Source organism: Elaeis guineensis, chromosome 1, assembly GCF_000442705.2.
Source record: "Elaeis guineensis isolate ETL-2024a chromosome 1, EG11, whole genome shotgun sequence".
Lineage (NCBI taxonomy): Eukaryota > Viridiplantae > Streptophyta > Magnoliopsida > Arecales > Arecaceae > Elaeis > Elaeis guineensis.
In genome coordinates this window covers 13483999-13504155 of record NC_025993.2, presented here as the reverse complement: position 1 = coordinate 13504155, position 20157 = coordinate 13483999, and the positions used below count along the sequence as shown (strand labels likewise).

The window sequence follows — 20157 nt, the reverse complement described above, 5'->3', positions numbered from 1 at the left end:
TAAGTTAAATCAAGCAAGATGGTATGAATTTAGCTTTAAAAATTCGAAACAAAAAAAATTGAGCTGAAGCATAAAGATTTTTTTACTATGATGATGAATGTTTTCATCATATGCCTGCATTTATAAACATTAGAAGAACGCACCTGCAAATAAATAATAAAAAAAGTGTTTATTAGAAATTATTACATACTCAACTAAGTACTGAAAATATATTAGTAGAGATATCAGAAAATACTTACCTATCTCAAATTTTGGAAGACTTCTTTATACACTACATTAGTTGTATTACATGAAATCTTTCCTTCATTGTCACAGATTAATATTTTCAAATCACTTCGACTTCTAACTCGGGAAATTGCAACATAAAGCTGACCATGGCTAAAGACAGGTCTTCTAAGATATAATCCAACATGAGAAAGAGATTGTTCTTGACTTTTATTGATGGTCATAGCAAATGAAACTGTCAAGGGATATTATCTACGTTGAAATTTAAAAGGTAATCTTGAGTCTGATGGAGTTAAAGTCATACGAGCAATGAAGACCTTTTGTCCTATATTACTGCTTGAAATAACTTTGGCCTCAACTACATAAGTGCCTAATTAAGTGATCATCAATCTGGTACCATTACACAATCCAGAAAATTGGTCTATATTTCTTAACAATATTACAGGAACCCCACATTTGAGCTTTAAACAATGAGTTGGAAGACTGGAACATTTAATACTATTCAAGAATTCAGGTGTGTGAATATCATCAAGGGTATTATGATTTTCATCTATTTTGCAAATGGTGTCAGAACTTAAATATGTTCTTTCCTCACCAAGAACCAACGTAAGCATAAATTCATTGACCAAGTCCACAATATCATGAGTGGGAGCAAGTATTGCTCTTTCTTGCAAATAGTTTGGATCCTTCATCTTCTCCAAAAAAGATGGATATGTGCTTTCTACAATGGCTGCAAGTGGATTATTTGACTCTTTTATCAAAAGATCATCCGAAATTTCAATGACTGCTTCACCATCATTAGGCCCACCAACTAACCCATCTCCAATACTCAGTATCCAGTCTGAAAATTTTTTTATTTCATTTGAATCAGAATTAAAACTATCTGTTTGGAGCCTCATATTTTTAGTTAAAGTCAGCACCTTACAAAAAGATCAAAGATACGATGAGTTGATGGTGGCGAGTACAATATCCTGTCTGCTACCTTTAGGGATGACAGAGAGAATTTGTCTGAAGTCACCTCCAAGCACAATAATTTTACCCCCAAAAGACTGTTCTAAACTATTTGGATTAGTGAATCTGAGAATATCTCTTAAAGTTCTGTCTAAAGCTTCAAAACAATATTTATGAATCATAGGAGCTTCATCCCAGATAATAAGCTTAGTCTTAGCTATCAATTCGGCCAATGGACTTCCTTGTCTAATATTGTAAGTTGAGTCTTCATTTGCATTCAAAAGGATCCCAAATCTGGAGTGTGCCGTTCTCCCTCCAGGAAGAAGTAGAGATGCTATTCCACTTGATGCTACTGTGAGCACGTTCTCACCTTTTGACCGTAAAGCAGCAGATAGAATTTTTTAAATAAATATTTTTCCAGTGCCCCCATAACCATAAATAAAGAAAATCCCACATTCATTTCTAGCAACAGCATTCATAATCGTGTCATAGATTTCTTTTTGTTCAGTTGTAAGACTGGAAATAAGCTTTTTATGCTCTTCAACCAAAGATAGTTTATCATAACGAAGCTCATCATGAATAAGCCAATTCTTAGCAACTGAAAGGATCATCTCATCTGGAAAAGGCATTGGAGGATAATCACGAAGACTTTTACCACTACTTTGAAGAAATTTTTCAATATCCGCAAGTGCATAATTTTTTAATTCATCATCACTCAAATGCAAACCTGAAATAGTAAAAGAACACATTTTCTTTTAGATAATATGGCAACAGCATTAAGTTTTTTTTTTCCTATAACCATATAATCACAGCAATAAAAATACAAAGTAAATTTTTTAAGTAATCAAAATGATAAACGAAAAAATAGATAATGCCATACTATCATGATGTAGAAGAGTCCTTTGTCTCTGAAGGATGTCTTCTGTTAAGTATTGCCAACTGTTTTTCCAAATGAATTCAGGCCTTGATAGAGAATTTGACAATAATAACATTGCAAAGAGTCTTCTCAAGTAATTTACAGTACCACAAAAACTTGCCTCTGCTATGCCATCAATATATTCTTTGTCATCATCAAGCAAGCCTAATGCATAGCAAGCCTCTTTAAATGAAGGATATCTAACACCATTGATAGTCCTTATATCTTCAAAACATGTGGCACCTCTTACTATATTAAGTAAGATTCTCTCATAGTACATATCTCTACTTTCAGGAGGGACATAAAATACTCTACCAATAGAGAACCCACGTTTTCTTGGAGTCCATTGAAGCTCAGATTGTTTCCATACAAATTTAGTAGGAAATTCTGCATAAGTCAAATCTCTTGCTTTCGGATACTTTTTATTGGCCTCCATCCATGCCAAAAACATTGACTGATTGATTCCAGGTTTGTTTAGAATAGAATCAATTGGATCCTTATCACCAAATACAACCATTTGCTCATCTGGTAGATGAAAGGATAGCCGTTCAACAGGAGGATCTCTATAATTGATATCAAAGCCAAAAATCCTCCAAGCAGCTTCGCATGGAGATATGTACCTACAATCATAGTACATACTTATTTCATCTGCTTCTTCTTGATTTTCAGGATTTTGATAAAAAGCTACAGTAACACGATCATGGTCTTTGTTAATATATTTGAAAAGATATTTTATTGATCTTGACTGATTGCACCATTCCACATTGACATGTGCATGATACTTCAGGAGAAGATATGGATTATATGGAACGACATATCTATTGTCAAGAATAACACCATTCTTTTCCACAGTTCTACCATTATCCCTTCTTCTGTAAAGAGGATATCCTTCTTCATCGATAGATGTGTAGTCTTTGAACTGTTTCGAAAAATGTTTCGAACATCTTCCATCCTTCATACATGGGGAACGTGGATTGGAAGCACCACAAGGACTATGGATCATAAAATTATTCACAAGTTCATATAGCTTTGGATAAAACTCTTGGTCAGGTATCTCAGCTAATATAATTTTATTGATATCTTCACCAGTAGGGTATTTATCCTCAGCATGCAGAAAAACTAATATATGAGCATGTGGCAAACCACGCTTTTGAAACTCAATGGTGTATATCACTACAAATTAACAAAAAGTACCTTCATCAAATATAATGATATATATGTGCATCTTAATGAATTTATCTAAGTTGGATTATGTATTATACAATATGCATGAATGTTAGACTAATGAAGATTTAAATGTATATGATCTATAAGTTACAACTAATCAATAATTTAAAAAAAAATTTAGAGAAATACAACATGAATGCATATTTACAATTAAAAAACCATTGAAAAAATTCATAAATTTGTCTAATAAACTGGATGTTGGAAAAAATACATATAAATATAATAAATACATCAGGGTAGCCAACTCCTGGTTCTGACCTTTTGGTGGATGAAATAGTTTCTGAACAACTCATCAAGTACAGATCAAAGTATTAGATATTGCAGAGTAGGCATAAAAATTATTCTATTGCTTCTTAAGATTCATAGTAATCAAATCAGTAAGAATGGAATTCCAGTTATGTTGCATTATATGTGAATCAAACTTGTACTTTGGTTGTATTTTTATTTTTTAGTTTTTATCTGATTTTATACTTTATTCTTTGTTGTTGTTAGTAATTAGATTTGGTGCAATGTCTCGTGAGTTTTCTGTCGTTTTAATTGTTTAAATGAAATATGGTTGGTCTTTGGATGGTTATACATGATAGTTTAATTAAACACTTAAAACTTATGGTGAGTTCAATGTGTTAATCAAATTTGTTTATATCATATTGGGAAGGCAACAAAATGTAAGAGTTTAAAATTATTAGTATATTTAGTATAATGGCTGAGTAATGGTACTAACCTTACTAGAGCTTTAGATATCATGGGAAGGCAGAATAGTTATTTTTCTGTGTTACTTTGGTCTTTTAGTTTTAGCTTTTATTGTTTCATCAAACTTATTATTGGTGAATTTAGCTGTATCAGACAACTTGGTGTTTTAAATATATCTTCTATATGATCCTGGTTGAATATTATTTACAAACTAAAAGATACACAGATGATTTATTTTAGAATTTTCCCTTTTCATCAGTAATCCCAAACCATTGCTCTTTTTTCTCAATCCAGAAAATGATTTTATAGGGAGAAGAGAATGTCAAAGAAGAATAAGGGGTTGTTTAGAAAATAATTACTTTGGATTTTAGTCTTTTTCTATATTTAGGCAAGCGTAAGTTGTTTGTATGTGGGGCTTGGAATGGAGAAGTTTTATGTGCCCATTTTCTCTACTCATTCACTACTCATGAGTCAGTAGCTCATCAATTTTTTTTTAAAAAAAGAAATAAAAGTAGATAGAGAGAAGATAATATTTTCTTCTTTACACAGTAGGTATTTCTTTTGTTAAATTTCAAACATTATGATCAAACCTTATCCTTGCTGCTAAAGAATGAACCAAAAAAAAAAAAAAATATTATTCACAGATTTACTTCCCACCTTTTCAACCAAGTGTTTACTTATTTAAATTTTTAAAATCTATTTCTGTAAAATACTAACTAATAAACAACTGCAAAAGTTGTAGAAATGCAATAAAAACTTACAGTTGCCATAGCTTTACCGTTCAAAAAATACATGAAAAAAATATAAAACAATGGTAAACAAAAATATTGGTCCCATTGAGGTTCTGAGAATGGGATACTTAGTCCCATTGATTTGGAGACGTTGGGTTAGGGGCACAAGACACACAAATACTTCACAGAAGAATATGATCTCTAACATGTAAATAAGGTTTATTCATTATATTTCTTTCATTTTGGAAATAGAAAGCAATCAGATTTTATTTTAATTTTGGATTAATCTAATCATGAATGTATATAAAGAATTCAAACACTTCAGAAAAAATATGTAAATAGTAGTATAAAGTGGATGTTGGAGAAAACATATATAAAGAAGTTAGATGTACCAGCTTTAGCTCTTTCGAAAATATTTTTTTGCTTCAAATCTTTGATGAACTGATCAAGTTTAATCTTGAAGACCCTACAAAGAATGTCTGGACAATCAACAGGTTTAAGGCCTTTATGCTGAACAAATCTGAGAACCTCTAACCAGTTTGGATTACATGTAAATGTAATAAATAGATCCGGATAGCCAGCCCACTTGCATATAGCCATGGCATCTTGATAGTTTTGGATCATGTATCGAGCACCACCAGTAAATGATGAAGGAAGTATTACACGTTTACCTCTTGAAGAAGGATTTGTTTCTCCTCTCAAAATAGCTTCTGTAAGTCCTTTGTACATATCTGCTCTCAAATTATTTTGATGAGACCGAATATATTTCAACCTCGATGATTCAATCATTGTGTAGGCATCAACCAAAAACTGATGAAATAACCTCCTAGAATACAATATAGTAGGAGCTTCATTCTTCCTATCCTGAATTCTGTAGGCAAAAAACTCTCTCATAGATAATTTTATCCTCTTTCTGGAAGAACCACTATTTGAATCTCGAAATTGGATATTCTCATTATAACCATCTTCCCCATAAGGGAATAGCAAGGGGTATTGTAAGCCAAGATAAGCAGGATTCAATTCAGTGATTCGCTTCAATAATCCAGATTGTGACTCAACTATAATGTCTCTATCACCAGCTGAGCTTTCAAAATCTCCAACAATTAGTGCAGCTACTTCAGATATAGTGGGAATATTATATCTCCTTCCATCACGGCCCCTTTTTTTGATGAGTCGTAGTTTAACATTGGACTCGTCTTTCTCTTGATACCTATCTCTAACCATCCTGAATGATTTGGCCAGTACATTGTACTCATCTAGCATATCTTTCAAATCAGTAACAATTTCAGCATGCAATGAATTTGAATCACCATCCGAACTACTTCATACAAAAAATAGAATATATTATTAAATTCAAATACATAATTATGATAAAAAGAGTATCAAATCCTACATTCTTAAAAAGGTACATACCTCATAGTCTTCATTCTATTTGACACCTCATTTTCAGTATCATATATGTATAGTTGAGCAAATTTAGGAGATGATCCTGGAGTAGGCAGTAAACTTCTAATCATATGGTAATTTTGGCCACTTAATTTAAAGACAGGGGGACCATTTCCATCATTCATACTTTTATCAATTTTTCCCCCCATTGATGTGAAAGAGAACATCATATTGTATGATCGAATATTCTTTATAAAATGGTTGCTCTTATCATCTTGATTTTGCATAAGAGCCCTCAAAGTTTCAAGTGGATCTCGTAACAAAGGAAGCTGAACTTTTCCTTGCATACAGCATAGTGAAAACTTTGGTTTTTTTGCATTATAATGCTTCATTATTCTTTCTTCATACCACATCAATGCATCGCAAAATTCACATTCCCATTCCGGATCTCCAATGTCCCAATATTCTGTTTGTTTATTAAATGAATAATTTTAATCTCAGATGATATATCATGATTTATTTGTAAATAAAGTTAGTTAATGTGACAACAATGACATACCTTCATTTTGAATAGCAGTATAGTCGATTTCACCACTGGCTGTTTCTTCAAATTGTTTATTATCATTATGTCCTACATTGTCACTAGTATGATTACTTCCTATATATTAAAATAATGATGAATTTATTATAAAAAGTGATGAACTATGACTAAAGAAGTAAAAGAAATTATTAAAGAAATGGTTGGTCAATGGTGAATAAAGTTATAAATAAATAAGCAAGGGTGTTAAAGTTATTACCCACTGCATCTTGTACTACACCATTGGTGTTATTCCTATCTTCAATATTATTACTTTCACCTACACACAGAAAAATTATCACATTAACCTTTGACTAATGAGAAGACAATGTTATTCAAAGTGATTGATAAACTTGTGATAATGAGCCACTTGGGCGTAGCTTACGTATGGAATATCACTCAATCAAAGAATAATCTCATAAGAAACTTATAGATTTAACTGATGTTAACAATAATGTTATTGAGAAATACTCAAATAAGAAAGTTTTTGTATTTACCATTTGAAACATCGCTCAAAGGAGTCTTCCATCTCTTCACTGATGTCAGTTTTGGATTGCAATTATAAATAGATAAATTTTCTGTTCCTTGACTTGTATAGTTTTCATTCTTTGATCACATATAGAATTATATTTATGTAAATTTTCAGATGCTTTATTGTCACAAAGCATGAACATATAGAAACATGTTTACCTTGAAATGTAGAAGTTGTTCGCATACGTTTCTCACTCCTGATCATTGTCCTCACTATATGGAATATAATGTATTAATTATTAGGCTATCCCAAAAATAATGATAACAATAAAAAAATATGAAGGTATAAATTCAATTTGCAAGGCTCATTCTCCTAACGAACCCATTTTATTTCATCTATCAAGATAAATAGTTTTTAATACATGAAAGAAAAGGATTATGGCAAACACTGAAAACAAAAGTAAAAGAAGTGATGAAAATCAGTTATGAAATATAGATTGGCAGATTTGAGATACAATAAGATACATCAACCCATGAATAAAAGACAAATTTTGATTATTTTATTAGCCATGCATTTTGTAAGAAAATTTTTTTTATTTTTCTATCATTTCTCCACCACCCTATAAATATCCCTCTATAAAGTCTTGCATAAGCAATCAATATCGAGTGACTATAGAGAAGTTAGAGAAATTGAAGCACAAAAAATCCATTGGTGATGATGTAGTTGAAAAGTGTTCTTGCACTTACTTTGCTCATGTTGTTGGTGCTACAGCTTTCAACAACAAAGAGTCAAACCTATTGTGAAGTTAAGTGTTCTCAAGACCATCTGAACTGCTCGAATTATTGGGTTGCATGTGAGACTAATATGGAGTGCTACACCATATGTATTAAAAATTATAATTTCCACCAGCTTTTTCTGATAGCCATTCAGTACTGCAAGCTGGGTTGCTCCATTCATCTTTGTAAGAAATTTCGCAACGGTAACCCTATTTTTCAATCATATTTTTGTAAGTTTTTTTTCTATAAGTTAATTTGAAGTATTTCTTACATATTTTTAACTTTCAAATAAGGTAGATAAAGAGAATGAAAAAATGTGTAATAGAAGAATACTTAAACAAATACTGCAATGCTCAAAATAGCTTTAACATGGTTGGCAATCCTAATGTTGCAGTTTCCTAAGGCTAGTTAATTTTTTTTTCATCTTCAATCTATGTTTTTGGTATTTCTAAATAAATCTTCCATGGATTTATCCATTTTCATGGCAAATTTGGTTGATCTTTCAAATATATCCTCGCTGGGCTAGTGTGTGTATGTGTGTGTGTGTGTGTGTTGTTTTTTTTTTAACTCTCATTTTGTGTGATGTTTATAAATAAATCTTCTCTTAATCTGTCCACTGTGGTGGCAACTATTTTGTTATTATATCTCAAATCTGCCAATCTATATACCATAAATCTTGGCCAGATCTTATAGTATTTATCTTTCTTCTATAGCATGTATCTAAATAAATCTCCTCTTGTCATTGTTTGATTTTTATAGTCAATAGTCATGAAATAATCTTTTACCTTGAGTAATGCTAACTGTGTTAATGCTATTGATTCCATATGTAATGTGAGTCCCTACACAGCAATGCAACCGAAAAGTTATTATTAAAGTAATATGCTAAATTTAAATTTTGTACTTTATAACTGCAAAATAAGAATGATAAAAAAGATTTAGATAATAGATTCTTAATACCAGGTAAAGATAAATCAATATCATTGATATCCAGATTCAGATTATGAACATTATTATTTTTTCCCATTTCAAAAATATCTCTTAAATTATCCCCATTAGATTTGATAGTATGTAGCATCCTTCTTTTTTTAATAATGTGCTTTCCAGAATTCATCGGAGGACTATTTTGTTTGAATAAATTATCTTTTGAGGAAAGTAGAGTTCCAAAAACTTGCTGACCATTCATTTGATTTGAATTTTGAACATTGGCATCCATCAATGATTGAGAAGATAATGTTGAAGCAGCCATCCTGTTCAAAAGCGCACTCGATGCACATGTTGTAGATGGTAGATGGTGGTTATGTATTTTCACGATTGCATTCTCTAAAGATTTATTTTCGACTCCTTTGGATTTAATGGTACAATTGACTTCATTTGTGAAATAAGAATGAACTGCATGCATTAAAATATTCACAGATGTTAATAAGATTAACAATAATATTTTTGAAGAATAATAACATGAGAAAGTTTTTATGTTTACCATTTATAACATCATTCAAAGGAATCCTTGATCTAATAACTGATGTCAGACCTGGACTGCAATTGAAAATAGATAAATTTTCTATTCCTTGACTTGAAGGATTTTCAATATCTGAATACATATAGAATTATATTTCAGTAGATATTCAGATACTTTATTGTCATAAAGCATGAAAATATAGAAATGTGACTACCATGAAACCCTGATGCTGCTCGCATACGTTTCTCGCTCCTAATCATTGCCCTCCTCAACCTTCTTTCTTTCGAACTAATATGCTCCATTAATGGATTTTCTATGATATCTGCTAGACTCATAAAGTTTTCATTCATTAATACAATCAGACAAATAAAGTCTCAGATTCTCAAGGATCTCATCCAGCAGAAAATGTTTATCATAAAAAATATGAAATCAATTAAACTATTTTATAAAAGCCTATACATGAAGGTGTGGGGTGATTGCTTTTTAGGTCATGCATCTACAATTAAGTTTTAGATCTGAAAATGACCGAATTTGAACATAGATCTGAATTTCTGTTGGAGTTATTCACTCTATATTGGAACACTTTGACCATAGATAAGAATTTTTCATATATTTGTTTGTAAATAGATATTCTTTTATTATTAGAAAAATATAAAAGAATAGAGAAAAAAGGAGAATGTACACATACAACAAAAGAAACAAACTTACCTGAAGAGTTCTATGAAGGTACTCTGTCATAAGCATGAGCAATAGAAATGAGGCATCAGAGAAGAAAAGACACAATATGTTGAGTGTTATGTTTTAAATATTAACTAATTGCTAAAGGTGAGGTGAAGGTGAAGGTGAAGAGTCTTACTTTTAATGTTTATAAACATGACAGTTATTAGGCTGCTAAAATAGAAACAATAGAAGCATATTAACGTGTGACCTTATAACCATCTCATTGGAATCTTAAAACTATCCATTTACTATCACAATAGTTCCTGACATTGAAATTATATTGTACCATTAATTCAATTAAAATAAGTAGCTGATGGTCAGTATTAACCAAAAAAAATTATAATTTCAAGAATAGTGAACATTAAATTTTGTGATAATAAATGGACAGGAGAGATATAGATGAGCATATATTATGGTAATTAAGAGTATGGTTACGTATCAATGGAGGAGTCTGAATTGATGTGAAGGAGATGAAGAGTTGCATGGGTTGGTGTGCACAAAGAAGCTTATTCTTGCATGAAAAACCAAGTGCTACTATTATTAGTTGCATGGGTTGGTGTGCTTTCACAATGGAGTTCCAAGTAGAGGGAGATGACAGAAGAGCAAAAAGGAAAGGCCATAGCTTCCCAAGGAATGACTTCCAATTACTTTCAGTAATTACTGTGAGAAGTGTTTAAAACAGCCTAGAAAAATATAAAAAAATAGAGAAAGAAGGGGAACGTACACATACAACAAAAGAAACAAACTTACTGAAGAGTTCTATAAAGGTACTCTATCATAAGGATGAGCAATAAAAATGAAGCATCAGAAAGAAAAGACACAATACATTTAGTGTTATGTTTTAAATGTTAACCAATTGCTAAAGGTGAAGGTGAATAGTCTTGCTTTTAATGTTTATAAAAATGATAGTTATTAGACTGCTAAAATAGAAACAATAGAAGCAGGTTAATGTGTGACCTTGTGACCATCTCATTGGAATCTTAATTCATTTACTTTCACAATAGTTTCTGGCATTAGAATTATATTATACCATTAATTCAATTAAAATAAGGTAGAGACAATCAATGTTGATTAGGGTTAGCATACATTAGAATTTAGCTCCAATGTATGTTTTAGCTTTTCCTTACCTTATTCTATCTACTTTTGGGATGTTGGTTGGTATAGATGAAAGGAATTTTCAATTTAGTAAATGGTGTCTAGAAGGAATTATTATCAATTCCTTCTTTTGCAAGAGAAAATTAGAAATCTTTACAGACCCTGTTTGGATTTTAAACACTTTATTAAATCTATATGGCAAAGATGGTTGTATCATTGTATGAAGATTATAAGCACCTTATTAAATTCATTGGAAATCTTTATGGATCCTATTTGGATTTTAAACACTTTATTAAATCTATGTGGCAAAGATGGTTGTATCATTGTATGAAGATTATAAGCACCTAATTAAATCCATTGTATGAAGATTATAAGCACCTTATTAAATTCATTGTTGTTCACCTAGCAAAAAAAAATTCCCAAAAAAAAAAGAGTTTAGCAAACAAATGACAGGAACATGAGTGGCAGTTGGAAGGATTGCTTTTCTCACTTATAGGTTTTTGCTCTCCTAATTTGTGTTGGTCTCTTGCCATGGAACTAAGGATGGTCCCTGGCCTTGGAAGAACAGACATCGTCCACAGACTGAGTCCAGAGCATGAGCTGGTAGCAAAGGAGCCACACATCCTTAAGAACATTGGTGTTGCGAACTTGATTAGTTCAGCATATGTTAGAAGTTTTTTTTAAGAATAGCATTCTTGTTATAGGGAAATATGGTCTAAAGCTATTAACTTGACCAAATAATAAATGTCATTATCTATGTTGCCAACTGTCAAATGTTAGTGGGCTTAACCAAGACCGTAGCAAACCACTGGGCTTCTTGCCTTGTCAAAATTGAGGATGATAGGTAGTTGCCAAGGTTTTATATGTTTAACATTTGTGTTAGTTATTCACATAGAGTGTGAAGTAAATGAATTAAGATTAAATAAGATAAAATAAAGTATAAAAAAAACTCTAACCATTCTTTGAGCTTTATCTTTTTTCCTGATGATGTTTGAAGTCCTAATATGACTGTCAGATGAATCAGCATATAATGATTCAAATTTTGAATCAGGAGAATATTATTTTTCTTTTTATGGTTTCTGTTTAATATACTTTATGGTACCATTAATTTGCTTTTGGAGATAATTGAAACTTACTACTATTACTGGTTAATGTGCCTGATAGCAAGTACATAATTCAGTTGATCACAACAATTAGAGCTTTTGAACTTGTGTCCTGTATCAATTATTTGATAATATGAAGCATACCACAAATATGCAATAGATGCTCATATGAGCTTACTCAGAATAAAATACCCATTCTTTTAACCATAAACATGCTTAATAATCATTAGTTGTCTTAAAATATTCAGAAACATCAAATATTCAAGAAAATCCCAACAGAAACACCTATGATTCTGCCCATTTTTGATAATAGAGCTAGACAAAACAAAATATTTCCAGCATTATTCCTTCTCTTGCTTGATTTTCTTCATTTTTTGTTGCTTGAGAGTTGTGCAGATAGATCTTCATCACCGATGCTTTCATTTACTCTTTCAGTAGACGGATGCTTCATCGATATCTTATTTGGAGATGTCACTTCTATTTCGGATGAAACCAACTCCTACTTTTAATGACGATACGATTCACTTCACTCATTTGATTAATAAAAAATAATTAAATTTTAAAAAAAAAGATAAAGCAAGTTTTATGACAATAAGCTGTAAGGTTAAAAGATTCATCACCTTCAGATTATCAGCAACATTGTAGATGTAACATCTAAGTTTTCTATCAGTTGTTCATCATAGTCCTACAATTCTCATGTCAATTAGTGAAATTTATGGTCTAATCCATATTAGGAGAACTAATTTATGATGTGTCAAAGTCAAAACTTGTTCAGGCTGAGAAGTTGCAATGAATCTGTCAATCAATTCCAGATTATCTATTATCTTGACAACTGGATAAATTTGCCAACGATCCTTCATCTCAATGTTAGATTGCTTAATCTGAATCTTGAACAATAATTTCTTTTCCAGCATTTCATTTAGCTCTGAAGGATAAGGGTCATCAAGTCCATCCTAAATAGCATGTAGGTAAGAAAAAATCATTACAAATTTATGGTAATTTCAAGATTCATTGAATAGATGTATATTAAGCTGGTGCAAAAATAGATAGTAAATATTACCTCTACTATCTTATCTCTAATTTCAGAAGCAGTCTTTCCTAGAAATTGCACAGCTTCATGATCAAATATTAGAAATGAAGTGGTGCCAGTCTCATCACCCACTTTCACTTGAACCTTGAACCTACAATATAAGATTTTACATAAAACATAAATATGAATAAAAGTTATATATGTATAATAGACTAACACATGAAGAAGCATCTTACTTTGCGACACTAGAGGGATAAAACTTATCATACTTCTCGCAAAAAAACCTTCCACCAGCTTGTTCCAATTTTTTGGAGCATCTTCTATAGGATTGTAATACCAGCCAAACTTTATATCTATTGCCATTATCATTGCCAAGGTGACACACGTGCAAGGCTGTAAAAGAAAAAAACTCCCAAAGCATATTTATTTGTCGTTAAATATGCAAAAAAAGAAAAATCGACAGCAACAGTTATCCATTACATGAAAATAAAGAGTTATTAAAACAGTAGCTCAGTCTATGATTAGATGTTTCTTCTTCATCAGTATATTTCTTTAAAGCATAATTTTCCAACATATATAGAGGAAGCATCCTTGGAGAGCTAATTGGTGCTGGACCGACACAACTTTTGAAGTTACAAAGGATAGTCTGGACAATTTATCCTCTTTGATTATTTTAAGCACCTTTAGCTCATTATTGCCTTTGCCACTTCTAGGCCTCCTTCTAGAGGATGCATTGATGCAATTTCGAAAGAGAGTGGAGATATTGAGATAAAGTACAGTTGAATTTAAACGTTTGCTTTCTTGTCATTCAACATACATTAAAAGAAATTTGAGTCAAAGATGCTAACCCTAATTGTAAACTTTTTGTTCGATTGTAACTTCTTGATATATATCGCACATGTAATACACAAATGGAGAAGGAGAGAGATTTTAGATATCATAATTCCTATTAATAATTGAGTTGTTGTTTTGTTTCATGTAATGGGCTCAACCTCCAATGAATATGATATGACATGATTCTAAGCTACCCAGTTAGCATGACTGTGGCAAAAGTGATCTGACTGGCATAATTAATTAAAGTTGGTAGCTTAGGTGGAAGATGGTTAGATTAATTATGAAAAAAAATGAACTGAAGAAATGATTTTAGTGTAGATTCCATTTTGTAAATTCTTGATATGCAGATTTTTTGAAATTCAAAAACGAAGATGGTTGTAGCAAATTCAAAGATGAGATGGTTGTAGTCATCTAGCTCAAAAAACTATAGAATTTGAGTATCTCTCATTATACAATAAATATCATAATACCATAACTGATTGTCTCAATAATTATCAGTAAAACATACCTCAACAGACTCAATAATTTATCAATGTCTTCCTTTAGTCTGATATAGAAATCATCTATGATTGAATAAGTTGATTGGCTCGATATTTGGCTGATCCTCTGGATAAGACTCTTCTCCATTGAAAAGTCTACATGTGAAAAATATAATGCATATTAACATTTCTAAATCATATTTTTTTCTTGATGTAATTATTTGAAATAAGATGCAGTATATACTTGTTTCTAAACTCATAGCAACGCACATCTAGATTGATCATCAATTTTGTTCCAAAATAAGCATTCGATATCTTAACTCATCTGCAATTAACAACCATAATTAAGAAAAAAATTATGTTTTGAGTCAAGAAACATTTATTTGACTTGTATTAGTAAAGTTGATTATTTAGTTTATTATAGGAAAGAATATTATACCTTAATATTTTTAACATGAATAACTGTAAAATAATAATTATGGGCCTGTATTCCACCATATAGGAATGCATTTTATCTGCAAATTCACCCCATAAGTACATGATAATTTGTTCTTCCTGAAATATATTTGTTTTGAATGTTATTTTTTCAAAAATCAGACAATCAATAAAAATCAATTTTAGGATAGAAATATTAATGTCAGCATATTATTGCAACATACTCTAAGTCCTCAGCAAATGTCTATTCTTGGGTTTTTTCCCTTCAGTTCCACTCTCATTATAATGCTTTCCAACAACCTCACCAATAACATCTGCAGAAGTATGAGATAGTAATTGTTAAGATCATAATATGTTCTAAGACTTTACTACAATATCATGAAAACTTACCAACAAAATTGTCTATCTTTTGCTAAAATAATTTCAGCAAAAGGCACAAATACAACCCATCTTGGAATGTTGGCATGGCACATACAACCACAGAGGTTTTTGTCTAAAGTTCAACATTACTTATGCTTTGTTGTTCTATACTTTCCGTTATTGTATCCAACAATAAAGTTAGACATCACATAGTCAACACCTTCTTTCAGGATTGATTTGAACATGCTCAACAGTTGCCGCTTGATTGTGGCATGTATCTTTCCTCCCTAATGACATAATGTAGAATACCAAATTATGTGACAATCTCAAGAAAAAAAAGGTTGATAATGAAAGAAGGACCAATCAACAAAATACCCTTTCATCCATAACAACCATCTCAATTTTATTGATTTCAATAGGATTAACATATCCCAGTACTTCCCACAATCGAATGATCCGAACCTTTATCCTCCAATCAGTTTTGTGATCAACATTGATTTGATCAACAAAATCAATTCTGGATGCCATTGTTCTTCACCTAGCAAAAAAAATTTCAAAAAAAAAGAGTTTAGCGAATAAATGACAGGAACATGAGTGGGAACTGAAGAAAAAAAATTTAGAGGTTAAATAATAGATGACTTAAGATAAAAAATATTATCAGCTAATACTTTAAAAAACAATCTTAGATTTATGTGTGTGAATTCTATGTGTAAGTAAAATTTTGTGTGTGAATTTTATGTCTTGGATGTAGCCACAGGATGTCTCTTAGTCCAGTGTTAAGCATAGGTTTATCATTACAAAGCCATATAGTTCGATCTAGAATACTATTAAAAGTTTGAAATGACCAGGTTTGAGGTTGATTTATAAAACTTTGTAAGGTTATTACTCTGTGTGTCACAACAAAAGGTCATAAACAATCCCATATAAATAGATTCTCGGAGCAATGGCTCATACCTTAAATATCAAACAATAGGGAGAAAGGGTTATCTCAAAATAAAAAGAACGTAAAGAAAAAAAGAAGGAAAGTAAAAGTAAGAAAGAGAAGAAGAAGAAACTTGGTTGAAGTCATCAGTACCTGAAAATGAGGAGGAACAGTTATAGAATGATGAGGGTAAGTGAAAGAGAAGCTCTTATTTAAAAAGAGATGGAAACTTGAAGCTTTTTCTTTTTTTTTTTTATGGATTGATTTCTATCTGCTGTTTTAATGATATCTTTATGTATTTTTTAATGTGATCGTGTTATTTCCAATGACATTGCAGTATTTTAGGTATAGTCAAAATATTCAAATTTGAGAATAACATTCTTGTTATAGGGATCATGATCTATAATTATTAACTTGACTGAATAATAAATGTAGTTATTATTGCACAAAGAAGCTTATTCTTTTGTTATAGGGATACCTGGTCTATAGCTATTAAACCAAGTGCTATTGTTATTAGTTGCATGGGTTGGTGTGCTTTCATAGTGGAGTTCAAAGTAGAGGAAGATCACAGAAGAGCAAAGAGAAAAGGTCATAGCTTCCCAAGGAATGGCTTCCAATTACTTTATTAATTCTTGTGAGAACTTCTAAAATAGCCTTAGACGTGCTATTTATTAATTCTTTCCTGTGATCATTTCTAAAATAGCCTTAGATGTGCTATAGTTGCTGGCATATGATTTAAGTGAATCCAAGTTTCTATGAGTGTTTTGGGCCCCTGGGAAAGCTTTATGCTTTTAGACCCAAAATCCAAACAGAGATATATCTATATAGAAAATTCATCAGAAGTGAAAAGGATCAGAGCCCATTACCATCTCTGTCTTCAAGTGAAGGAGCAATGGCTTTTCTCACTCATAGGTTCTCTGCTCTCCTAATTTGTGTTGGTCTCTTGGCCATGGAACTAAGGATGGTCCCTGGCCTTGGAAGAACAGAGATCATCCACAGGCTGAGTCCAGAGCATAAGCTAGTAGCAAAGAAGCCACACATCCTTAAGAACATTGGTGTTGCAAACTTGATTAGTTCAGCATATGTTAGAAGTTTTTTTTAAGAATAGCATTCTTATTACCGGAAAACATGGTTTAAAGCTATTAACTTGACCTAATAATAAATGTTATTATCTACGTTGCTAAATGTCAAATGCTAGTGGGCTTAACCAAGACTATAGCTTCTATTATGCAAAGAGTTTACAGAGGTATAATTTTTGGAGGGAAAAAAATTTATCAAAGAATGACAAGTGGCAGCCATTTAGGCCAGACTATCTTACTTTATATATATATATAGATTTGGTTTTAACGCCTTGGAGCGGTTCGCATGCGGATGAGCAAATTTGAGATGATTTAGGAGTCCGTGGATGGTTAGGACTCGGAGACGCTACGGAGGCTATAAAAAGCTTGGCACCCATTAATAGAAAGCAGACAGCGAGCGACAGCAGCAAGCAAAGAGAAAGCATGGTAGCAGAGGAAGTTGAATAGAATTTTATTTAATTTATTATTTTAGATTCTAGAAAAGGAAAGAATACGGAGAAAGCATTATAAATCTTGATACGTGAATAAATTTCTTCAATTCGAAAATACGATGAAGCCTGTGAATAAATTTTTATTTTTTTTCTTATATTTAATTTTTATTCAATAAAATTATATCTTTATTTCATATTTTTTTTATTTTCTAAAATATTGATCTAGTCTACATGGTCTATATCCTCTACTGATGTGCCGTGATCCCTAGATATGATACGTGCCTAGGAGAGATAGATCATAATAGTTAGATTAAGTTTTATATTTTATAATTAAATTTAGATAATTTATACTCTAATAGGATGAGCCGTGATCTTTTGATACAGTCCGTACCCCTTAGAGATAAGCTATACTAATACCCTAATCATAAGAAATAATATTGTAATATAAAAAAAAATAAATCTAATTTGCATGGTGGGTTCAGAATTTTTGGTTATCTATCTGATTTATTTTATTTCATAAATTAATTTATACTTACAATTTAATTCTTACTATTTTTTTTTTAATCTTTCTACAATCGATTCTCTTTTATTTTTTCTTCAAAAAGAGAAATAATCATTCTAAATTTCTGTGGAAACGATCTTGACTCACCCTATCTATATAATTTAAGTTGATTTTTATTATTGACTGCCTACGATAGCGATCAAATTTTAGCACCATTATCGGAGATCTAGGCACCATCAATTTTTTTAAAAAATAATAAAAAAATAATCTCTACATTGACACCTCATAATTTATTTAAAAAATTAGATACTTAATTATAAAATCTAAAAATAAAATAAATCAATTTACTCTTGACTAATTATCAAATTTGGCCACCTTTTATTCTACATTGCATAATTTCATAAAATATCTTAAGGACACAAATCCTAAATAAGATAAGATAAAAATTTCATCACCCTTTCTTGACCCACAAACCATATCCTGCATATTATATTGACTTAAATCTTAACCTAAAATCAATTAGACGTTGGCCTCTAAGGACTCTCGAGCTCAATAGGATAAGAGATCTTAAGAGTTGGATCGGGTTAGGATTAGTCAGTTTGATTGATGTCTAGAAAAGTAGTTCAAGAACTACATCCCGAAGGAAGATGGTTATTTAATTGATTCCGCTCGTTTATCTGGCCAACTCAGTTGGCGTTTAAGAAAAGCAATGGAGAAGATCTCTACCAACTTTATACTTATCTGGCTAGTTGAGTAGTTAGTTTTTTACCTGGAGTGTTCAAAGGCAACCTTGGCAGTTAGGAGTTGTCTAGATCTAAGGTTACCCTTAGCTAGGATTGACCGCATAACTTGATTACTGACCTATAAATATTAATCCTAATTAAAATACTCTTCTTTATCGTCTCTAGATTTATGATTCTTTAGGCTCTCATGATTTTCTTTTCTCATCTATCTCTTTCTTCTCTTCTTTTAAAAAAATAAAAAAATTATAAAATAACTAAAAATTTTCAAATTTTTTCTTGGACAAAAATATCTGATCGATTAGTGAGAATAGATCTAAACCCTGCATCCAATCCAGTAGACCTTAAGCACACCATGGATGAACCCAAACATGAACCTCAGATCCTGAAAGACCTTTGCTATCCAGTTGGGTCAGCCCAACCCTCATGTATTCGACTGAAAGGAAGCATGGTGATTTATACATGTATTTTTTAAATTTTATAGCAAAATATATATAGATTAAATAATTTAGTCTACAATGCATGCATAAATCAAATCTAAAACTATCATACAAGAAACAGAAACTAATATACATGTAAATCTGAAATCTAAAATTTAGCAAGTATAAATCATATGTATATATAATTAGATCATATCTAAATTATATTTAGATCATATCTAAATATAAATTAAGTTCAAAACTTTATACTTGAGTGTGAATAGCAGATCATCGTATTTAAAATCTATAATAGTTGGTTCTTCATGATGCTCAACAGTCGTACATACATCTGGCCTCTACAGGTATCCACATGAAGCTCTTATGCTGATCGATCTCCTCGGGAGTGCTAGCTCGTGAAGATATCATACTTTGGCTAATCTAAGAGGAACATGAAGAGGAAAGAATAAGGAGACTCTCTCTTTTTCTTTTTGGATCCACGCATCAAATCTCTACGATAGAGATCAAGAGAAGAATCATTTCTTCTCAATTCTCCACACACAAGAGAGAACTTTTCTCTCTTCCTTTCATGTCTTTAAGAAGA

General features: G+C 31.2%; 1 pseudogene; it reads right to left on the bottom strand.

Annotated features, from left to right (window-relative positions):
• Window positions 1-239: 239 nt before the first annotated feature.
• LOC140855695 (uncharacterized) lies at window positions 240-13718 on the bottom strand (annotated as a pseudogene).
• Between the last annotated feature and the right edge of the window lie 6439 nt (window positions 13719-20157).